The following is a 6,450-nucleotide window of genomic DNA, read 5'->3' as shown; positions in this document are numbered from 1 at the left end:
AATTTTGTTTTTATGTTTATTTATTTGCCATACCTTCAATCGCCAAGGCATTATAGAGGGGATGGGTTACATAAATGAGCCCTGGGCTCAAACTGTGCTCTGCCTTTTCATAAAAAGAAAGAAAGAAAGAAAGAAAGAAAGAAAGAAAGAAAGAAAGAAAGAAAGAAAGAAAGAAAGAAAGAAAGAAAGAAAGAAAGAAAGAAAGAAAGAAAGGAAGAAAGAAAGAAAGAAAGATTGCCTAAACTGCCTTCCGAAACCGAAACTTCGTATAGGAGGCGACAGTTAAAAACGCCACAAAAGCCATTGATAGGTCAATCCGAACCATTTCGAAGTCATCAGTGGCGGAGAGGTGCGATGTCATCATGCTGCCTTTGTTGTCGTGCGGTGCGATTGTAGACGCTGTTTCCTTGCGTTGTGCTGCTTTTTTTGTGCTGTGGTTCTTTGAATGGGCTGCAGAATTGGTGTGTGACATGTGCACTTCGATAGGTGTTCTGAATTACGTGAAGTAGTGGTAAATAGATTCACTGTCATACACCGCTTGCACCGTACCGTGGCAACGCCGGCTTCAACACGGAAGAAGGAAATGAACTGGCGTGATTGCTTGAAAATGTGAGTACGCTGCTTGAAATTATTGTTTGTTTAATGTTGCTATTGAATGAGGTACGCGCTCTTAATATTGTTGCGTGTGGTCTCAAAATCTCTTCGTAATACAACTCTTCGGAAGCTGTCGCTTTTCATGTGCAAGTTCGACCCTACCGCGAAAAAGTTATGTTATGGCGTATATCTCGTGATATAATCTTGGCGGGTGTGTATTGGATGTGTTAGCGGTGAATTATTGCGCCGGGAATTCCCGCCTTGGCTGCGGCGGTGTGAACCTTGAACCACACGTGAGCGTCCCGTCCCGTGAGTGCGCCTGGGAACATGTAAACCGACAACCCCCCACCTGCAGCGTGCCTTCGACGTGGCGGCGCCGGGCCGTCCGTGTTTGCCTTATTTCGGGTGTGGTGTTTTTTTTTTTTCCTTTTTGAATGGGCCTAGTGCGCAGCGAATAAAGCGTCCATGTTTTGGTGTGAGAGTGCGCGATCACTGTACTCAGAGCAGCAGTGCGTCGTCAATGGGAGCGGGCGCTAGAAGAAAGGCGAAGTAGTGCGCAGTGCGGCGTCAACTGGAGCTGACGCTCTACGAAGAAAATGTGCGAAAGTGCCAGAGAAAGTATGAAACTTTAAACAAGTTATCTTTGTTATTGTCTTATTCTTTATTCGTTTTTTTTTGTAACTTGTAATGTTTGTTGAGTGTTTCCTTTTCCATATCCCTCCCCTTTTTTTTTTCTAACAGATGTGATCAGTACCCCAAACGAGCTGTGACCTGTGTGATCCTTTTCGAGGTAAGTGAGTGAACGAATAAGCTTTTATTTTGTCATTTATTCATCTCTTAGTATAACCATTGTGGTTCTCAACATTTAGATGAGTATTTTCTTAGTCTGTTTTGAACTCGCCTTTTTTTTCTAACAGGTGGGGCAAAAAGCAGGCTATTGCGGTGTTGCGCATGTGTCACATTGGTCGCTGCATTTAGTTTTGGTGCTTGTGTGAAAGTACAAAAAAATACTCCTCTCTGTAAAACATGGTCGGCTGACGCCAAGGTACAAACTCGTGTACTACTCAGCCGTTAGGTGTTTAGCAGTAGATGGCGATTCGAAAGAATTATTTGAGTGACCACACGTAGTCAAATGTGCATTACAAGAGTGATTGCTTTCATTACTAAATAAGACTTTTGTATTTTTTATGAATTGTGCGTATCTTAGTGTTGTTCACATCACAGGTGGGCAGTTAGCAGTAATTGGCAGTTGCATTCGTTGATACTTTGTGTCGTGGCTTTTGATGGAAGCTTTAAAATGCTGCAGTAGTAAACAATTTCAAACCAGAAATGAAAAAGTCATTTCGCTTCCTTAATGTCTTTTATGTTCGCTGCGCTTGCAGCTAGTTTGATCTTAGAGGCCTTTATTTGCGCAGTTTTTTGGTTGCCTTAATATTGTACACACATAACTGAATACGCCAGCAGTGAAATTAGTTTTGTGCTATTGCTAGTATTTCAGAAGGAGAAGTGTAACTGACATCTTGGGATAAGCAGCTTTTCGGTGCATGCACTTTTTTTGCAACTTTAAAATCAATTTGGATTGAGGTATGCAGGCACTGATCAATCAATATATTTTATGTGCTTGGAGCAAAAGGGAGAGAGTGCAGAATGTCAGGCATATTTCTGATACTGTGAGAAAGTCACCACTTAGAAAAAAAAATTCAGATGTCCACAAGTGTGAAACAAGGCCATTTTAATTTTTTTTTTCACTGTGACTGTAAGGCGCACCAGTGCAGAATGCATAACCACTTGATAGCGAAATGTTCGCGAATATCTTTTTTTTTTTTGCATATACAGAATGCAGCACATTAAACACTGTCCTAAATTCGATGCATTTCAACATAGTAGTCTTATTCAGGAATTAAAGGAAAGAACCTCAGTCCTAATTTTTCTTAAAATTAACGATCAAGTTTCTAAAAGATGAGAAAGAATGTGAGAAAACATGTTGCATTGTATTGTTTCCAGTAAGGTTATCAAAGCTGAAACTTTTTTTTTTTTCTTTTTTCCGAGCATTGGGAGAAGGGCGTAAAGTGAAGGCACAAAATCAACATACAAGACTCCCCGCTCTTCAGAATATTACCTATACGCTAACCCTGCTACCTTTAACATAAAGAGAAAGCATACATGATTATGCTATTGTAAGCCAAGGCTGATCTGTGACAAACGCAGGCTGTGGCGGTGCCACTATCCATGGGTGTGGATAGCCGCTCGTGGCACCACCCTTAGATATCCAGTTGTAAAGGACAGTTTTCAGTATATATATATATATTTTTTTTTTTTTCACAGTGCGTCAATGATGACTTTCGCATACCCAGATTGTTGCTTTGTCTTTCCCCTGTGGGCATACTTAATTTACTTTCCTTTTGTAACAGGCATTTCTCATGAAATACATGTTGGGGATCTTTTTGCTCCCATTAGTTAAATTTATTTATTTCTTCGTAGAGCAGGCATTTCCACACTATTTCTTAATTTCCTGTTCAGTTTTGCCCATTAGAAGTACTACAAGATAAGGAAATCAGGTTGCCTTGTTTAAGAAATTTGAACAAAATGTAGATGTGTGAAATAAATTGGACAAACAAGTTCCTGTTGGAGTTATTTAAAAATACTGGCTTTGAAATGACATCTTACACAACCTTTTTTTTTTTGCTCTAGAATGCACCTAGTTATGATAAATGAAGAAAATTGCCATATATGTGCCATAGTTGCAGTCTGAGACTTAGAAATTTCAAACCAATAGTTTACGTGCATTCCTATGGGCGTCACTTCACGCCCTGCACCCACAAATGGCTATACTGCTACATCCTGCTTATGTAACAAACCAGCAATTGTTTATAATAATGTAATCACATATCCTGCCTCTTCACAGTGCAGGTCTCAGCCTTAACATAAACCTAAAATTTTAGAAATGGGCATTGTTTGCTAATTTTGCACCTTTATTCAAAGAGTTGTGACGATGCTTGATAAGCCGTATGTTTCATTTTTGATAACATTGTTCGAAGCAGAATAATGCAATGCGTTCACTTAGACTCTTTATTCATCTCCTCCAGGAGACTAGTTCCTGAAACTTAATACAATTTATGGAGGAATTTACGGAGCGATGGGGCAATTTTTCTTTTGAGTTTTCAAGCAACCTTCTCTGTTCAAGCATGCCATAATTGGGAAAATGTTTCATGTGCTTTAATTTTATGCATAACAGAAACATTCATACACATTTAGAGCACCAATTGTCTTACCCATTTTCTAATCTTAAGGTAGGTGTGCCTCATATTCATGGAGTAAAAAAAAATTAAAAATAGCCTCATTTTAGACTTGTGGGATGTTAGAATTTTTTTCTAGGAACCAGGCTTCGAAGTTTGCCTATCATCCATATTGTGAAGTGCTTATGCCACCTCCCATTCTAAACCTTCGAAGGCAAGGTAAAGCCTTAGCTGCCTTTCATGACCTTTTCATCTTTAGGGAAACTGTAAAGTCTCTCCTATACGAGCGAGAAGTAAACCATGCCGGCTGATTACTTTTGGCAAACACCGTACATTGTATTGAGGCTGAAGTCTAGCATTTCTTTTATCATGATGTGAGCAGTCTTGTTAAAGTTGCTTGCCCAGAATCCTCTTGATTGATTGTAGGTACTGAATTTATAACTGTCTGTTTTCATTACTGGGAAAGGAATTGTGTGCTTGGTCTCACTTGTTGATTTTTTCCCCTCTTGATATATGCAGTTACCTGAGCACTTCAGACTGGCCAATGCCTGGAACCTACCTGCTGCTCACCTGCACACCACAGCACAAATGAGGGACGCACTAAATCATCTACCAGCAAGCACACTGCAGTGCCCTTCTGCAAGCCATCACACGTTCAGGGATGCACGATTAAGGTCATACCCTAAACACTGCTAACGATGCTAGTATGAATGGACAGCTGCCTTGGTCTGTCTGCATTATTTCTTTTAATAATGGAGTAGGCAGTGAAAAAAAAGATCATTCTGAAGCAAATCTATTTATATTGTGGTGGTTAGCAAAAACAAAACCTCATTTCATATGTCATGCATCTGAAAATTATGTTTTTGTGTTGGTTGTAAATGTCACAGCATGTTTATCTCACTAACTATTAACTGTGTGAATTTGAAATGTACAGGTACCTGGAAAATACTGCAGACCATGCCTCTTGTATTTGAAATTATCCCATGAGTTTTGTAGGGAAGATGTGATAGTTACTTGGCTCCATACATGAATGCTTCAGTGACGTGCTGAAGTATGTGCAAGGTATCCCCTAAGAGTCATTAGGTGAAATGTAACAAATGGTTTTATCACTGAGTTGTGGTTGGTATCATTATAGATCCGACTGCGCATTTGACATTTTGGTTTCCACAACATTTAATTTATTTTTCTTCTAGCAGTGTTGTGCTTTTCCTTGTAACATTTAGCTTTATTCAGCCGGTCTCCACAACAGCCTTTCAGGTCTGCACTAATGCTAGCCAGATTTTGATGGTCTGTTAGATTTCTGGAAGTAAGCTTCACATCCTAAATTTTAGGAGGACACCCAACTCTGCAATATCTGGGCACAGATATGATGTTAGCTATTTGTTGACACTGCAATCGAGCAAAAAATCAGCAATAACAGTAGATTGATGCTTGTGGTCACCTGTGTAGGATTAGCAAATGACAAATGTATAGTCGACTATATGCCTGCACTTTTTTCCTCTATACTGACCATTACATACATGAAAACAATCTGGAAGAAGGCATACAATTCTTATAAAATGCCTTTTATTTATCCCATCGAGTTATAGGCAAAACTGTTTTCTAATCAACACTATTCAGTCCACACCAGTCAATATAATATACACCAAGGTGTCGCAAGGTATCAAGCTTTTAAAAGACAGTGTCCTAGAAGGGAATAAGACTGGGCGTGTTGGTTAGACATTGTAAATCAAAGAGCATAGCGCGGGAACAGAAACGGAGACGACGACAAGACAGAACAAGCACTAGCTTTCAACTGAGGGTTTATTGCAGAAATGATCACATATATATACACTTCGGGATCGGCAATGAATGAGAAAACAAACCATTACTATCATACAGCCACATGCTAAGCCAAGAATTCAAGCTCTTCTTATGGCAGTGCAACAGAAGCCTTGCTGACATATTTATCCCCTCTACGAGCTATCTCCAGTGCTTCTGTTATCTCCCTTGTCGGCTCGTTGCGATCTCGATACATGATGATTGTCTTTTCGAACGGGATGACAAGGTGGTTCCGCATCACATCTTCTGCAGTGCGCAGCGAGATGGCAGTCTGTAGCAATGCTGCCAACTTTTTATTGGGCTCCAGAAGACGCACGTTTAAACATCAGCCAGTCTTACCAACGTAGTGCCTTCCACATGAAAGTGGAATTTTATAAACAACCCCCCTCCTGCAGGACACGTAAGGGTATCTGTGTTTAATCGGACACCCAGCCTGCAGTGTTTGCATAGGACAGGTTTTTCTGCACTAACTCAAAAGCTTTTTTGGTGCAGTAAACAGGACATTTACGCCAGAACATTGCCCCACATTCCTTAAGTTATGAGAAACCTTATGCAGGTAGGGAATGACAACTACTTTTTCTTTATTCCTTCTTTCCTCCTTTTCTTCTCATCCGCTCGCTGTTCGTCACTCATGCGTGCCGCAAATTTCTTTCTGCGAAGCAGGCTTTCAGCAACGGAAACCATAACATGTTTAGGGTAGCTCGCCACCTGCCTACTGACACTTTCACCAATGGCTTGATCACATGACTTGCAGAGAGCGTTAGACAAAAAAGAAAGTTCTCTGCAAGTCATGTGATCA

The 6,450-nt window shown here is 40.2% G+C and overlaps 1 long non-coding RNA gene across 1 annotated transcript; it reads left to right on the top strand.

Moving 5' to 3' along the window:
* Positions 1–373: 373 nt before the first annotated feature.
* LOC146180220 (uncharacterized) lies at positions 374–6,093 on the top strand. The gene is made up of 3 exons (XR_014700796.1): positions 374–609; positions 1,336–1,384; positions 4,350–6,093. It is a non-coding gene; the product is annotated as an uncharacterized LOC146180220 (long non-coding RNA).
* The last annotated feature ends 357 nt before the right edge of the window (positions 6,094–6,450 follow it).

The sequence above is a fragment of the Amblyomma maculatum genome, chromosome 9 (genome assembly GCF_055883805.1).
Source record: "Amblyomma maculatum isolate TAMU_Amacu chromosome 9, ASM5588380v1, whole genome shotgun sequence".
Taxonomy (NCBI): Eukaryota; Metazoa; Arthropoda; class Arachnida; order Ixodida; family Ixodidae; genus Amblyomma; species Amblyomma maculatum.
Note: the sequence above shows the minus strand (reverse complement) of the source record. Positions and strands in the feature narration are given on the sequence as shown.